Source organism: Tyto alba, unplaced genomic scaffold, assembly GCF_018691265.1.
Source record: "Tyto alba isolate M040663 unplaced genomic scaffold, T.alba_DEE_v4.0 Super-Scaffold_23, whole genome shotgun sequence".
NCBI classification, from domain to species: Eukaryota; Metazoa; Chordata; class Aves; order Strigiformes; family Tytonidae; genus Tyto; species Tyto alba.
Window position 1 is genome coordinate 11,369,283 of NW_024881297.1, and position 18,103 is coordinate 11,387,385.

The 18,103-nt window shown below is 38.0% G+C and overlaps 1 protein-coding gene across 5 annotated transcripts in view; it reads left to right on the forward strand.

Annotated features, from left to right (window-relative positions):
- Nucleotides 1-18,103, forward strand: part of INPP4B (inositol polyphosphate-4-phosphatase type II B) — a 342,715-nt gene that overhangs the window by 99,788 nt on the left and 224,824 nt on the right. The window contains exon 1 of one of the 5 annotated variants that reach the window (XM_042796882.1): nt 6,693-6,730. The exons of the other annotated variants lie outside the window; for them this stretch is intronic. The gene's annotated coding sequence lies outside the window, so the exon portion shown is untranslated. Of the gene's footprint in view, nt 1-6,692; nt 6,731-18,103 lie in introns of those variants that run through there. 5 annotated transcript variants of the gene reach the window in all.

Genomic DNA, 18,103 nt, shown 5'->3' on the forward strand with positions numbered 1-18,103 from the left:
CGCTCCTTGGATTCTCCTTTGGTCCCAGTGGTATGGTTCTGTGCCCATCACTGAGTTTTTTCTGATGGTTCTTGAATTGATTCCGTTCACAAAGCTAGCAGAAAAATATTTACACTTATGTCTGGGTGGATTATTCATCTTCAGGCTAATACTTAATACTACTTATGTAGAGTCTCATAGAACAAATACCAGAATAATCATGAGGAGTGTGTGGCAGCGAAGGTGGCAGTACAGGTGGAGGCGACTAGTATTTGGGGAGATAGAAAAGCTAGATACTGTGATAGATCCACATATGGATGGTAATCAGTCTGGCCCAGCTATGTTGCTTCCTTCACCCTAAATTTCTTGGATTTTGCAGCAGGTTGCTCTGAAATCCCTTACTCCAAATAAATCTTTGGCTTTCTTAGTTCAAGAGCCTGTAGGTCATGCTCTTAAACATATAAAAAAAAGCCCTAATGAGAGCTTTGAAGAAATAAAATGTGAAAATAGATCATGTAATAGAGAATAGATTGCATAATACAGTATCCAAATTTGCTTGTAGTAGGGTGTTAATCACAATTTAACTGTGTTTTTCTGTATTTGTATGTTGTGTGTATATGTCTGGTGTTTTTTGGGGTGGGTGCGGTTTTGGTTTTTTGTTGGTGTGTTTTTTTTTTTTATTTTTTAATCGGTAATGGATGCTGTCAGATGACGCAGAGTTTTGGCACTTTTACAGGTAGAAGCTGGGGTTTTGGCTCTGGAAGAGTTACGTACGTAATGGTTGTTTTGGGTAGTGTAGTAAAATAAGTAATAAAAGAAAAGCAAAAATTACTTGGTAGAAAAATTAACAGCTTTGAGAATGAAGACTTCAGGGGTTGTTACCACTCTCTAACAGTTGCCCAACGATCCAGAGAAACAAATCCGTAGGTAGTATTGTATTATTAAAAAGTGTGCATGTGTAAATGTTTATGCTTCACAAAACCTGATGTGCTATAGCTTCAGTTTTCTTTTTGCATCTTCCCTGTTTTAATAGGTTATTTTTTTTTTTCTCCAAGCATGACATAGTAGACAGCAGCCCTCTTGTTCTCTGTACCAAGTTCTTCGTAGTTCGAAGGGTTCTTGTGAAGACCAAGACAGTTTCCTCATTTGATGGTACATGTTCCATGTTGGAAGAAACGATGGCCTTTATCCACCTTTTTATTAAAGTTCACTGTGCAACAGTTTTCACGAAGAATAAGGCGGCAGAAGTTAAAGCAGCAAAATGAGCTTTTAAGCTTCAGAGAAAGTGATGGACGTGTTTTTTAAGTCCCAGAAAAACTTTTACTCTTGCTGTCCCATCTTCTGCACATGAGTGCATGGGTTGGAGGACTGTCTCTGTGTGCTCAGGCTACGTTCCTGACCCTCACAGTTTGGGGATCAGGACCCCAGGTGGAGTCCTTGCTGCTGAGACTGAAGCCAGCCTAGCAGAGTGACCAATCTGTCTGTGTGAGTTCTCTATGGAGGCGTTGCCAAATTGGCAGGGGTTTAGGCTGGGCTGGGCTGGGAGGTGCCCAAGTTTAACTGCCAAATCCCTGAGGACCGTTGCTCCTGGTTATGTGTTCAACTGTCTCTGCACAAAGGAAACTCCTTCATGTTGGTTGTTGGCTTTTACAGCCTTTTCTTCCTGTTGCAGCCCATTGGCCCAACATAAAGGAGCAGGAGTGAGAACAAGAGACTTATTCTAAAAATGTTTGTCTGTCGCCACGCTGTATTGAAATGTAGCATGGTTGATTTCTTACCAGTCTGAAAACGAGACTAAGCTTATGTGTTGATCTCATACATGAGAAGTATTTTTTTTTTTCCCACAAAAAAGGGTGTTTGGGGATTTGTGTTTAATGAGGCCAGAACTGGGTCAAAATTAACACCTGGATTGGAGAGAGCCTAAGGCTTAACAGGAGTTTGTACCCAGTGATGCAGAAGCAGAGCGATCTCAATATGACACAGCTTTATTACACTTGTCAAGTCTTATCAGGTTGTTTAATCCAGACTGGAAATACAAAATGGGACCTCTTACCTTGTCACATTTTCGGCATAGCTGGTCTTTGATAATTGCTTAACAGCAGAAAATTCTATCATGCATCTTTGATTCAGATGTTTTTATTCCTAACAACTTTTTATTGGTATATAAAATTTAAAGAAGGTGATTATATACGATTATCAGTCTGTTTTCATACCATCTTCTTGTACTACACTGTTACATATAGTAAATAATTTTTCAGAATGACACTGCCTTTTTATGGCCTTTGCAATCTAGTAAAACCGTTTCAGTTGTTACAGCCATGACAGTGATGATAATTTTAGTAACTTCAGATTAAGTCTTTGTGTTTTGGGCACTGTTTCAGTTTATGTACTGAAGAAAAATGATTTCACGACGCAATTACTCTGTAAAATATACCATTATTTCCTGGCAAAATGAAAACATAATATATTCATATATCAAGTAATTTACAGTCATTACGTCAAAATGTGGGGTTTATGTAGGTCAACATAGCTTCAGTTAAGGCTGAAATCCTGGTACACACAAAGAATTGGTAATGAATGACCTCTTGAAGTTTGAATAGTGCTTGGCATGGCTCTCGGGAGGGTTTATCAGCAGTGGCATTCGTGCAGAGCAGAGGGAGCAGCTGGAAGGAGCCCAGCACAGCTGCCTGCAGTTGCTTGGGCACGACAGCCTGTCTTCATTCGTGGTGCAAAGTTCTGTCGCTGTACTGAAAACCAGGGAAACTTAAAATACTTAGGCTATTTAAATCAGGGAGAGCTGCAGGCAATTAATGCCAGTATTCTGGCTAGTACTTGTATTAGAAAACAGTAACGTGTACGCTTCCTGTTGCATTCCGCTGTCTGTAATGCACTGTACTGCTCCAGTGCTTATGTGAAAGACAACCCTAACTTGGGAAAGTACTAAAGTAATTTGTTTTGCGCTGTTTTCTGTCCTCATCTGCCATTAAGGCTGCGGCCCCATGTGCTTTTTCCTCAGAAGTGGTACTGCTAGTCCAAATTCCTTCCCTTTGCTAGTGTTCACAGCCTCCTTAGTTGTACTGGTGGTGCTGGCTGTGGGAGTACCCTGTACTTACTGTAAATGTGACTTAGCCACAAAGTTACTGCGTTGTGCTGGAGGGAGTTTGTTCCTTCTCGCATAGAAAGACTTCAGCTGAGGATCCTGGAGTAGGCGCACTTTCATTTGTGTTAGGACATGTCTACAACGGGCATCTTCTATGGGGCTATTTGTACTTGGATTTATTCATGCTCTCTTACCAGCTCACCTCTGACTGTGCTCTGGCATCACTGCTCAGACACTGCTGCTGGAGACAGTGCTTTCTGCTGAGCACATGGTGTGTGTCGCGTGGCCGGTGATGTTCAGCAGGATGGCTCTGCTGTTACTTCTGCTGGACTCACAGGGGTTGAGGCAGGATTTTCCCCTTGGTGGTGGCATGTGGTTACAATGCTTTAGCACCGTACTGTGAAGTGGCTGTGGCTTTTGTAGTTACTTTTGCAATTTATATCGTGGTTGCCCATCAGGAGAGACTGTTCTGCTGTGCCCAAAGTGTCTGTTGTCTGCATTATTCATCAGCTTAAAACAAAAGTCTCCTAAAGCAGCTCAGAGGTAAAACACCAGTCTCCAGCCTTCACTGTCTTGTACTTGAATAAGAGATGTTTTCATTTTAAATGTAGAATGTGTGTGAGTTTATGTTTTTGGGATGAGCTTGTTATAGAAATTGCATTTCACAACATGAACTGTACTTTCAGTTATTAAGCTAACTTTTCAAGTAATTTTAATGCCTTTGTAAATGGCAAGCTGGTAAGATTTACATTCTGCATTAAACACTTTACATCAAGGCCAAATGGGGCAAGTAGTTACATATGTTGTCTGTGGTTAATAAAGAGCCCAAATTAAATACTGTATAAATTAATGTGTGAGGTTTGGGTGGTGTTTTTCCAGCTTGATGCACTGGAACTTTGTCAGGCTCCAATGAAGGTGGCATTGATGCTAAGCTAGGCTATTGCCAAGTAGTAGCGGTTGCTGGGGAATAAGTGAAGCACCAGACTTGCTGCTGCTTCCCCGTACGGCAGGTGAGCCTGCGTTTGGTAGCCGCCCAGGGAGAGGAGGGTGCCACAACCTCAACCTCTGTGCTTGTGGGAAGCACTGGGAAGCACAGTCATAGAGCAAGCTCATTCTTTTCTCTTGTATTTCCTTTCCCTTTGGCCTTTATGTGCATCTCCTTCAGCAGAGCATATGAACTGAAGTTGTGACAGGAGTTGTAAATGATTGAGAGGCTTCTTGGTGCCTCCACTGTGCTTTATGTACCCCTGTTTCCTTAGGCTTTTGTGTTACCATCCAGTCTCTAGTGGGGGGGGAACAAAAAAAAAAGGGTGGGGGGCAAAACCGCACTTGGATATTTTTGTCTCCTACAGTGTGCTTGCAGGGAAAACTAGTTTAGTAATAATTATAATATAATTTCAGTATATTCCCTTACTAATGCATGCTTTTCAGAAGGTGAAAATGCAAACAGGAAATTAAATAGAGCGAGACAGCCGAACCTGGAACCTTTGTATCTTCATAAACTAGTATGGTATTTCATTAATATTACTTGATGTTAGTGCTTCATGTTTGTAGAAGTACTTATTTGTAAAATTTGTTAGGCTTTTTTGGCAACCTTGAGTTAAAGTGTGAGAGATAATCAGTCAATGTGAGAATGTATGGCTGGAGGATCCTGTCATGCAAAGAGGCTGTTAACGTCATTGGCATTCTGGGCTCAGATTGCCCTTTACCATTCTCTCTGACAGAGTTTACCTGTTTTAGGGTCTAAAGACATGATGGATGGTAGTGCCTGAAGATAAACAAACTATGTGAAAATCTTTTACAGGGTGCTACATTCTGATAGCAAAAACAAAATTTGAAAAACTTGCTTATGTTCTTTTACGCATTCCCTTTTAGAAAAAAGCCAAACCAAAGATACCTAAACAAGAAGGAGGTAGAATCAAAGCATAGTATAGAGTTTAATTCCAGATAATACATATTCAAAAACTGAGACAAGAAGCTTCAAATTGGCACAATTAAAAAATAATTTGGGATAAATTTATTTGGGGTAATTATTATTATGGTATACCCAGGAAGTACTAGCAAAACATTTTTTAAATGGTATGTATGCAAGAAAATTACCGCTTTTGAGAACGCAGTAAAAAAAAGACTGTCCATTACATTAATATGACTACTGAAAAGTTTGTTTACATATGTATTTTTTAGTTGTGGAAAATGAGAAATATCTTAATCGGAAAAGTTCTTGTCTCCTATCTTTTCTTGTATGTTGCTTATAGGGTAGCTTTGGTCTGAGAGAAGAGCTTAACAGCTGTGATGAGGAGAACACATTGACTTTGAGCTTAAAAACATTGCATTTTCTGCTAAAAACAAATTTCTGCTTTTAAGCACTATGATTAAAAAAAAAAAAGGAGGGGGGCAGCATTTAAGATACGTATTTTTCTTGCAAATCACACACAGTTCTGGTGGTTTTCCTGGTTCTTTTTCAGTGTTGGGATACCACCGCTGTTCTTATGATAAAAGAGTTGGCCTTGAAAGTTTAGATTTATTTTTGTGTGTGCGTGTAAACATATGGATATGATACTAGTGCTTAATATTCCTAGCCACTTGCCTGGATTAAACTCTAGCTGCATTTAAGAAAGTACTTGGTGTGTGTCAATTTAGAAGCCACGGAAGAGGTTAAATGTTAGCTGTAGTTCTCATCTTTAGTAGATTGCATTGGATAAGATGTTCTTGAAAGCTGATTCTCTTTTACTCGAGGACTTCTTGCTTGTGTGAGAAACTTATCTCAAGAGATGTTCTGTGGTAAAGAATTAACAAAGACTGATCGTGCGTATCCCTGGCAATAGTGAGAAACATTAGGTAGAATGAGCCTAAATTATCTCTTTTTTTTCTTCTCAGAAATTACTGCAGTCATATTGGATCCTTAGAACAGAGTAATTATAGCTACAAGCTTAAAAATGCGTAAAGTCCTAAATTTGGTCTTTCTTCTTTGGTTTATTGATATTTTTAGAAAAATGAAAGAAAAAAGTCCTTCACAAGTGCTTCATTGTCTCTGGAAGTGACAGTTAGAGCCAGATCTTTTCAGTAATCTTCTGTATAATTTAGTTCTGCACACGGGATACCTTTATTACTCTTAATGTATGTATTTAGTAGTGATTAATTCAGATTGTAAAGAACAGAAAAGTAAGCAGGTAAAATGTTCTTTGATCCATGTTGCTTGGTTCTTTTCCATTTTCATACATTGTTTCATGTTTACCAGCTTGAAGGTTCCTTTCTAAAGTACACAGGCTAATGGTTAATGGTGAACAGGCATGTGCAGACACCCCTGTCCCTCTCTCCACCCCTAACTATGAATATTACTGTCAGCCACAACAGCAGTACTCAATTTTGAAATACTTCACTGAGCTTTCTCCTTACTGCTTTTATGTCTATTCCTCCCTCTCTTCCTGGTCTCCTCGTGAACACCTATGCCCAGAATCATTGTCCATGGGTCTTGTATGCTGGGGCACAAATTTTAGTTTGGTTACATGATCATATCGCCTCATCTTTCTGTAACACTGGTACATTGACTTCTACTTGCTGTGCATTTGTTCACAGAATTGCTAAACTGCTTTTCTGCAAGATGATAGGACTCATGCAACTATCAAGTCTCTCTTTTGCTTGTCACAGGTGGTGAGTATGATAACAAGACTCATGCAGGAGGAAGACTATTAGAGGTGTGAGCATCTGAACAGAATTGCAGATATCTCCTTTTTTATTTTTAGAAGTTTGTACCAAATGTCAAATACGGTTATCTAAATTTTTGGATGGTTTAGTTTGGATTTGAGTCCATGGCAATGTGAAAAGAACAAGAATCAGCTTAGTGAAAGTTGTTTCTTCGTACAATATTTTGAGAGTTAAGGATTTAAGTGGCAAGCTCAACATTGCTCAGCTTTATCCACCCTTTTGCACCAAGCTCTGGAATCATGCAGGTGGCAGAGGGGACAGGACACGTGGCCTGTGCAGATTTACGGAAACGGGGCTCCAGAGCTAAAGTGCTCAGTGGGTAAAGAGACAGCTGGTGGCTGCAGGCTTCCCCCCAAACCAGAATTTGAAAGAGAACTATAGGCATTTCAGTAAAGGGAGAAAATATGCTTATTTTTACTTTAAAACTCCAAAGGAGAAGAAAATAGTTTGTATTCCCACTCTGAGCTGGGTTCCAGAAAGGGGTATCAGATCACAACTGGGCATCACGTTCCTTTGTTTCCCTGACAATACAGACACGGGAGCATTCATCTCTGGGTGCTGGTTGGTGGGGATTTAGTGTTGTTTGACCAAGAGAATTGAAAAGGCACATGCAGAAATGTTGCTGTGCTTACCATATTATTTTCCCAGGCTGTTTGCAAGCTCATTATGTCCTGAAGTGTAGTTGGGGTAGACATGACAAAACAAAATGGTTTCACTAATTGTGTATATTTCCTTTGAAATACTCAGCTGGTAATTCTCCTCATCCCTCATCAAATGTGATTACAGCATCTTGGTATGATAAACATACATCTTCTGTAACACTTTGGAAAGTCACTGTTAGTTGCTTTGACATTTAAATTGGTAGTAATATGATGGACATATTGGGTAGTGAAGTCAGTGTTGTAAGTAGTTTCACAGGGTTTCTGTGCAACTGAGTAGAAACAATCTACTAATTCTTTAATGTGATGTTATTTTATTATACCCTAGATTGTTGGTTGCCCTTTATGCTATGTCATTTTCATCAGTTTCCTGGGGAATATATAATACTTCACTCAACATTTAAGGCATAGCAGTTACAGTGAGATGGTATATGAAGCAATAAATGGCTTCTGAGAGTGGTTAAATACCAAAGCAGTTATGAAGCTGTTAAATGAGGGAACTGTTTGTAAAAGTTTTTTTGGGAAAACATTTTTCTGTTTTTCTCTAGATAGAAAATAAAACTAGTAAGTAGAAACATGAAAAATAACATTAAACTGAATTTATATTGAGTGTTTCAGTTTGCTGCTTGTTAAGTGTCTCTACTTTGCATGTGAACTGCTCGTGAAAATCTGCCTTGAAGGATTTGGCAGCATGGCAAGGGAGCTATCTTCTTAAAACCACAAAGGGTCAAATGCGTAGCGCTATGTGTTAGCAATGTATATGGATCTGTTTGCAGGTGGGTAAGTCACACGTGTAGTTGCAGTGTTTTCTGGTCATTTTCCTTGAGTTTGCACACAATTGGAAGCAATACACAGATTGGAAAGAGCTTTTTGAAATGGGATTACTGCTTATTTAAATTACTATAAGGAAAAAGTGTTGCATGTGGCTTTTTGAGGGGCTGGGGGTTTCTTTTTGGAAGGTGTACTGTGGGTGAAACTGCATTTAGTCATTTCTAACATGTTGAAAAGTTTTTGATTTGCTGTTTGAGATCGGTGCTAAAACTGACATCTAGGGATTTATTTTTTTCCCTCCCTTTTCTGACACCAATAATTACCTGTGCAAGTCATAAGTGAAACCCAGATGAAAGTTGAACTTGCCTCTGAAAAGTGTTTCTAGGTTGTTATGTTGCAATAAGCATTGACATTTCCAGAACACTGTGCAACTTCATCATCTTTAATCCAATGCTTCCAGCTGCACCTTTCATTTAATGTACTTCAATTTTGTTCTGAAAATACTTTGGGGAAAGTTAATTACTGTTATCTGTACTTGAGTATTTGAAATAATTGTTTTAGAAGCTAGAAGTTGTCTTTTTATGACCAAAGAAGAAAGAAAACACAGAAGGTCAAGATAAAGGCTGTTATATCCTATGCTTGCTTAGTGAGCATGCAGTAAAATCATCGCTAGTTGCAAGTGAGCTTTTAGAATATTTTATGTAAAGACCTGCAAGCACAATACAAACCAACGGTTTAAAAAAGAAAAAAAAAGAGGGAGTGGGGGGGAGAAAATGGGTGGCAAACAAGCAAAAAATGCCAAAGGATTGTGAATAATCCTCCTTTTTAGCATGTCTCTGCTATGCTACAGTGTCAAAATTGCTGCTTTGTTTCTTTTTCCCAGGAAGCAAATACATTTGTGAGTAATCACAAAAACAGTTCTCATTTGTGGTGAGATAAATTTAACCTAATTCTGCATAGTATGTCATCAAATTTACAAAGAATGTTTGTATATAGTTTTGTAAGTAAAATGTGGTTTCTTTTTTGGTCTCTTCAAATGCACAGACTCTGTTGCAACTGTATATTAGTACATTGTACATAAAGCTAAGTTTTCCTTGAGGATCATCTACTGTAAAGTCTGCTAGAATTGGTCTTACCAGACGAGGTTGAACAGCATTATTTAGCAAATATGCCACAGATTTAAAACATTTGCTACAAATTAGGATAGGATCCTTGCAATAGTTTGATTTGTATTTTGTAGTCCAGCTCAAATTGTCAGAGGTAAAAATGAAACGAATCCCTGTTGATTCTTTGCAGGAAGTCTTTAGTCATCTTTATTGTCCTTTTGTGTGGACAATGTACCCGTGTTGTATGCTTTCTGCATTTTTACAAGTGTTTTAAAACATTGTTTTACTGGGGTTTTTATTTTTGTTTCTTTGGTGGTTGTCACGGGGTACAGCCAACTAGAAGAGTAACTTTTGTGGACGGTTATTTAAAATAAAATCAAAGGTAATGTCAGAAAAACAATGAGGAAATTGTAGTAAAAGGTAGAAGTGGACATACTGGCAAATGTAATATGCTGAAAGAATTGATACAGATTCATTGAACACAATTACCCATTTGTTCAGAAAAGTCCCTGAACAAGGCTAGTAGAAGCTTGGAGGTGCATTAGAGAAGCATGATGATGCGCTTGCCTTGCTCTTAAAGAATTCCCTATTCATCTGCCTTTGTTAACCATCACAGATCATACTGTGCTATGTGGGCCTTTGTGCAGATGCAACAATTATTGCATAGTTTATTTATTTAAACAATTTTAAAATGTAATTTTCTGAGTTCTGTTGTGATGTAAATGTCATTCTTTTTCTGTCAAAGTAATCTGTTTAGGAAATTAACAGTTTGAGTTTTTGTAAGATACTGACATAATTGGGGTGATAAGCAATATTGTTTCCCTGGAAGACAGCTAAGATTTCAAAACATTTCTATTCTTGTCTCTTACCTTTATTAGGCAGCATTTTTGGTATAGTATGTGTACAATTTGAATAAATTTAGAAGCAAATTAAGACAATTAGCGAAGGTTAAATCTGACATTCATTTTGTAATTAGTAGCCAAAGATAGCCTTGTGAAATAGTCTTTTTTCTCAACTCTATATGGTGGAAGTTAAAGAAAACAGGTGTTTTTTAATGCAACTTTGTAAAAAAACATGTCTACTTCCAAAGAACAAGCATTTCTTTGTCTTTTGAGTTTACGTGTTAACTTTTACCTCTGACTTCTTTCCATATTTCTTCTTCCATATACTTTACTGGGGAATATTCTCCATCTCTGTCAACTACTTTTATTTAAGAATGTTCAGTAAAAGAGGCCATTTAAAGAAACTGACAAAAACGAACTAGAGAGGAGACTGATGCTCTGTTTTCACCTGTGTGCAGGATGGACTATTCTAAATGGTCTCATTAATGTTTGAAAAAAAATAAGCTGGTCAGTTGTCCAACATCTGATTAGTGTGCACAACTATCAATATGTATTTTTTTTTTTCTGAATAGTTTTTTTTTTCTATTTTTCATTAATATCCTTTGAGGGAACCTTCTGAACATCTGAAATGACATTTTCATTTCAGAACACTATCCTGAAGATAAGTTGATATGTTTCTAGCTGAAGGTGTGAGCAACACTGAGTTGAACTAGTTCATCTACTGGATTTTTCTGGAAAAGCTTTCTCTCTCTCTTTCTCTCTCTTTCCCCTCTTCCCACCACCCCCACCCCCTTATAAATTGGTTTTTAAATTTATTTGGTTTACTTTCACTAAGGTGTTGTTGACATTTTTTTAATTTGTTGGCTTGGGTTTTTGTTGTTTATTTGTTTGCTTTTGTTTTTTAAATCCAGGTTTTATGTTGTAGAAGTCATGATGTTTTCCCTTAAAACCGTAACTCTGCATGTAATGTTAATTTAGGAAATCTAATAGTTCTTTGCAACTTGAAACTTACATTTGTTTGTATCACTGTGAACGTACTACTAAATAACAGACTTGTAATGAAGTCATTTATAACACCACAAACTTAAGTGTATCTCTTCAAAGTAAAAGCTCTAATTGTTTAGCTGTCTTACCCCAATGAGTATAAAAACCTGAATTACTTAAATTAGTAGATTATTTTGAATAAAGCCTCCACGTTTAAAGTGGAGGGCTTTAAGAAGATGGATGTCGTAATTTAGTTTTTTAAGATTATGAATACCTGTGTGTTGAATCAGTGAGTTGAATATTTTTATTATGATTCTGTGAAAGGTGTTTGTTTTAAGGCATGTTAGAGCTTGTTACTTACCATTAATTTTAACAATCAGTTCTATGCTTGCTGTTTATAGACAGCATGTGGTACTGTAAACCCCAGTTTCTGCACTACAGCAAGGCACATAAAATGTATTGAAATAGTATTTAGATGTAAATAAAGAAATATTTAGGGCCTGTTGATGCTGTAATCAACAGACAGTTTTTGGATAATTGCATTTGAATAAGCTAACCTTGTAATGCTTCTATTTGTTTTTGCTTCTGCTTGGAGTGTAGAACATGACACTTAAGTATTTGAGAATCCGGAAGACTGGTAGTAGTTTCTGCAGGACTTTTTTGTTCTTCATGTTCTTGGCTTCAAATAGTGATTGCGTAGCAGGAGTTTGCAGTCATGGGCTGGGGCTGAATTTTGTGGTTTTCTTTTAAATATACTTTGATTTTTGTGAAGTATAGAAAGGAAAGATTGTATTTGCAGAGGGAAGGTGAAGAGGTCTAAGTACAGATAAAAGTTTGCTTTGATGCATTTACTCATCATTATTTCAAAAAGAATTTCTGTTAAATAGGTTAGAAACCCCAGTGCTGCTCTTTGATAGGTATCTTTGAAAACGTTGTTTGCACTGCACATCAAGTCACTGTATTTAGTTTGAATTTCAACATGCTATGGTGTGCCTGCTCAAACAAGTAAATACCCTTCTTGCTCACACTTTTTTACCTATTGATCTTTCTTTCCTAACTGTTAAAAATACCTTTCCTAAAATTTCTTTCTGTGGGCTCATTATTCCCATTTTCTTTTTGTGCATGGTACCCTGAAGGATGATAGTGGTGGTGTGTCTGTGATGACAGGAGAACGTAATCAAGATCAGTAGTTAGAGGCTATGGAGTTTATTAGACTAAGTGACACAGCTGAGGAGTGACAAGCTCTTGATCACAAGTGCCTTTGTTAAGGTCTGAAATCAAAACGTCAGTATTCAAAGCTAAATAAAAGGTGAAGACTGTTGCTCAGAGTTCAATTAATACAGATCAGTTTTACTGCCTGGCAAAGGAAAGGTAGCTCCTAGGAGGAGAGGTGGGAGAAGAGTAGACAGGGTGTTCTTGGTGTAGGGAAGACATGAGAAGGCATTTGCCTCCTAAGGGGAAGAGACAGGCAATTTATAGCTGGTGGAATGTGGAGTTGGCTGTGGAGGGAGAGATCATACTGAGTCCATAAAATAAAAATTACGGCCCATTGGATGTATTTGGTGTCTAATAGAGTTATGAATTTTAGCTCTTATATCAGTTTAGTCACCTGTAAAACTGCATCTTCAATTCCAAGGCTTGTATTTGAGAAGTGGTGTGTAGGTTTCCCTTGAGGATGGCCTGAGAGATTAGAGATGAAGCAACTGCTTTACAAGAGGTGTCCTTCTGCTGATATCTGTCTGATTTTGTCCTGAATCATTTGTCCCCCTGAATGTACTTTTTTCTAAAACGTTTGTTCCTGCTTAGTTACCGTTCTTACAAATATCCTAAAATAAGAATGCGTCATGTTCTGGTAAGGCAAGAAATGTTTTTTTGAGCCGAGGTATTTGTTTTTTCAAAATCTATGTACAAAAATCGCTTATTAAGAATAAAGTGGGGTGGGCATAGTATTTATGAGATGCCACCATTTCCTTTGGTGTTTAACTGACTGAAAATTATTTTTGCTGCTTACAATATTTGTCTTCTAATTCCCAAGCATCTAACTTTCTATGATTTGTCACAGGAATACTTTAATAGTTCCTGTTCAGTGAGAGAGTTCCTAAGATGTAATTCTGAAGATCAGAAAGTCAGTACCACATCTGAAATAAAAAAATGTTGTTAATCATCAGAGAAGGGAGGTGTTTTTCTTTTTTTAACTAAAATTGATGATGGTTAGTAAGTCTCTCTCATTTCCCAGAGTATGATGTAAGCTTTCTAAATTGAGAGCTTATAGCCTAGGTGTTTTTTCTTTGGGTGTCTACAAATGAATTGCTCGCTCTGCCTTTTATATCCAGTGACTTACAGGTTTTAAGGGGATATGAGAAGAAAAGTTTTTCTGGCAGGAAAAAAACTGTCATCTTTCTTTCCGTGGCTTTGTCAGGTTTGAGTTTCTATGTGGTCTGGGATTTTTGTTTTGTTTTTTCCTCAAACATAAAATATAGCAGATATGCATATAGAATACCAAGGGCCTAATTTTGCTGCTGTTACAAAGACAGACATGCCCAGTGTTGGCTTGGATTCCGGAACAGTTAAAGGCAGAGCTGTGTGCTGGCATACCTTGTTACACGCCTTTGAGCCTGGGAGTCATCTGGAGGGCTGCCATTCCCTTAGCTGCAAAAAAGGAGAGGAGAGGATGAACAACTGCAGGAGAAGGAGTAAGGAAGCTAAAATGAAGAAGCTTTAAAAAGAGTTAAAAGGCTTGGCTTATCTGGTTCTCTCTTTAGAAATTGGCATTTACTGATGTTGGGAAATGGCTACCTGGAGACAATTTACACGTCTGCTAGGAGTTCTTTTTATCCTCCTAGGGACTCTAGCTAATGACACAATGCCTATCTCTTAGCATATTGAGTCTCCACCATCTTGAAAAATACTCTGTTTCTTTCAAAAGCACTGTGCAGAAGATTAAAACTTGGGGGTATGTGTGTGTGAATCATAGCTTGCTTTCAGATAAAAGTCAACATCACTATGGGCAGTTCAAGGAATCAGAAGAGCAGAAGTTATCTTTACAATGCATACATTGGGTATATTAGCACATATGGTTTATAGATAAATATAATCAATCCATTTTTTGCAGTGATTTTATTCCAATTTTTTATTCTAAGGTGGTGGGAAAAGCTGATAGCATATAGTGAATTTTGGATTGATTTTTCACTTTGGGAAAACCTTCAGGGGAAAACATTAAAACTTGCATTGGAAAGAAAGGTACTGTGAAGAAAGGTATTTTGTTATGAAGGCTTAAACTCCATCCTGAGGCTGTCTCTTTGGATCTCTGTGGATCATGAAACTAAGTCTTGAAAAAAGCATGGGTCTCTTCAGTGGTAATTTGCACAACATATTAGTTGTTGGAGGCCAGCCAGTGGAATGCGAGGGGGTCTTATTTTTCTCTGCACTTGAAGTATTTTTTAAAGACCATGTTTTTGCTGTAATTTGTGTTATAATTTATGGTGTTCATATTTTAAATGTATTTGAATAACTGCACATGCAGTTTGTGCATCATTTAAATCAATGAATGATCTGTATGATCCCTGAAAACATCTTTCACTTCCAAGAGAACATGCAAAATGATTACATAAGCAACTGTGTTTTGTTTACTTGATATATGCTTACATCCTTCATTTGCCTTTCAGTGTATTTTTTTTCCCCCCACCTTCTCATAGATATAATGCTGATCACTACATTGTAATAGGAGAGGGGAAGTCTACCATGGGTAATAGTTGAATAAAATTTAAGGTTTAGAAACTATGACTACTTGGCCAGCTCTTACAGCAGAGTGCATCAGCAGGGATGTGTTGAGGCTGGTACTGTCATGTGTGCATAAATGACAAGAAGAAGGTAAGCAATGAGGTGAGAAAGTCTGATACTGACTTACTGAATAGTTAAGATGGGGGGTCAAGTATGAGTAATTGTAGAATGGCCATAGAAGTCTAAATTGTTAGGCAATAATTTGACAGATAAAAGTCAACATGGATAAATGTGAAGTGACACGTGAATAAAAACAATAAAAATTTCCCATTGAAACAATGAACTTGCACAGTTGCATGAAAATATCAGGTGGATGATCAGTTGTGGTCAAAAAGTGAAATTAATGTTAGGATTTGTTTGGAAATGAGAGAACAAAGCAGAGAACTTTGTAAAGGTCCACCATGTAGTTGAGTTTCCCTCATCCTACAGGATATAGAAGAGCTAGGAGAGTTTCAGAGAAAGGGCTGTGTCATCAGGACAAGAAATGAAGACGATAAAATTGTTCAGCCTGTAAAAGAGATGATGACTAAGGTGGTCTCTGGTGGTAATCTGCAAAATCATGATCAGTTTGAAGGAGGAGACAGGGTTTAACAGTTCATTGTCTCTTCCAGTGCAAGAACTGAAGATGTTAAATGAAGCCAGTAGGCACTGACTGGATTGCAAACAAACAAAAGAAGGTCGTTTTTCATGGAACAGGTAGTGGAAATACTGGAGTTGCTTGCTGTAAGATGCTAAAAGGAGACATGTATTTGAAAAAAACCTGTACACTTTCAAGAAGGAGCAACATCATTGGGAGTTAGTGAATGGAACAGACATCTGAGGAAAAACCTTAATGTGAAAACAGCTTGGGGCTGAGGGTACTGCATGTGGTAGCCCTGCTTTTCCTCTTCCTTGGACACTTATTTATGGTACTTGTTGTAGGCAGAATATGGGTCTTTGGTCTAATACAGCTGTTCTCTTGGAAATATTGCATGCTGATTTTATGTCAAGTATGCATGGGCTCAGACATACCAGAAATCACCATGATTTGTCTAGGGGCAAATCTGTGGTCAGGGCATCTTGACACTGAAATCTAGAAGCGATGTATTTTTGAGGGGTCTCTTCATAGCTGGTTGCTATGTTACAGTCAACATAATGGTAGAGAGGCTGTTAACTCACAGTACTGATTTAGGTGTTAAATGGCGATATCATACTATGCTGGTTACAATAAATTGGAATTGCAATAAAATAGTATTGTGTTCTGAAACATGAGTTCTATCTTAAAAAGAAAAAGAAACTATGCAGCACTGCTGATAGTTCAGTCATTTGCTATACTGAAAGCAACTGCACTAAAATCATAGTAGTTATTTATGTCATGAAATCATTTAGACTGTGAAATTGTTACAATATAAGAAATGTCCAGTTCTGGGCTTGATGTCCACTTCTGGTGTTCTTAGTACAGGAGACATGCACATACTGGAGAGAATCCAACGAAGGGACACAAAGATTAAGGGACTAGACCATCTCTCAAATGAGGAAAGGTTGAAAGAGCTGGAACTGTTCAGCCTGGGGAACGCTCAGGAGAGGACTTAATATGTGTAAATACCTGAAGGGAGGGTGCAAGGAAGACTGCACCAGACTCTTCAGTGGTGCCCAGTGACACAAGCAGAGGCAATGGGCACACCCTGACACACAGGAGGTTCCCTCTGAATATCAGGAAACACTTTTTCACTGTGCTGGTGACCGAGCATGGCCACTGGTTGCTGAGAGAGGCCTTGCAGTCCCCATCCTTGGAGATACTCAAAACCTGTCTGGATATGGTCCTGGGCAACTGGCTCTAGGTGGCCCTGCTTGAGCAGAGGGGTTGGACCTCCAGAGGTCCCTTCCAGCCCCATCCATTCTGTGATTCTGTGGAAAATTTCAGCCAAACATGGAGTCAACTGTAATTGTTTATAAGTAGAAGTATTAAACTACATAGAACTGTTTTGATTGGGTGTTTGCAAGTTGGTTTTCTGAGGGGGAGAGGCACTGTAAAAGAAAATGATGATCTTGTATCTTTATTATTGAAGATAGATAAAAAGCTGTTACTGATTGCTCTATTCAACAGTGTATTTATGTGCATTGGTAGCACATTATTGAAAAGTACAGAGCTTTCATCAGAGCTGCTGATAGCTTGAGCCACTTGTACTATTATGTCTTCATAAAGTTCTAGATAGCTTGGTTTTTAAAATTGATATATTTTGACTGTCAGTCAGAGAGTGGCAAAAGAAGCAGTCTTGGTCTGTATCTCGAAATGTGAATTATGCCAAAGTGTTCTTATTTGAGGTTCATGTTTCACGAGAGCAGTCCCGTAACACAGAGCTAAGAAAGTTTGGCTGGAGTTCACTGCATCCTGCCTACCACTAGTATGACCCAAATTCAGAATGAAGAGCAGGTAATAAAGCCACAAGAAACTGCTTTTTGAATTAATTAGGGAAATGAAAAAAATTAATTAAATTATGGCAATTAAAAATTATTGCTTTACAATGGGGGGCTATAAGTTACCAAATAAATACTCTAAGTACATATTTCCCCTTCTCCATTTCCTTTTTCTTAATTTTGTCTATCAGTTTGGATCGTCTCTTGTTTAAACACTTTCTGACAAATAGATACTCTGTTTTTGAATTAAATAGAATTAAACATTTGAACTGTGAAAAATTTCAAGTCTGTGAGGAAAATATGCACGAGCTTAGGAGAGTGTGTTCTCTAGAACTCATGCTGTCCAAAATGTCCCTTTCATGAACTTGTGTGTAGCACTGTGCAGTTTCCTTCAGTTTAAATTATCTATGCCCTAGAGAGTGGAGAGGCGTCATAGTGCCCCACAATTTCTGAATTTCTTCAAGTCAGGATGCATTGGTCAGGCACACAGTGTAACTCTGTCCCCTCCATGGTACGGTTTAGTGGCAAGCATCATCTAGCATTTCATCAAGCTGTTTCAAAAACATGAAGACCTTATGCCACCCTAATTTAACTGGAACTTCTAGGCAGTCAAGGGAGTTGTTATGGCTGTGGGCTGGATGTATTATACCCAGCACCTACCCCTTGCCCTCTGCTCTTCCTTATTCGTGAACTCTCTGTATCATTCTTCCATGCCTGTCATATTTTGGGGATTGCCAACAGCAACCATTTCTGCTTGCTACGAATACTTTTCTTAGACAC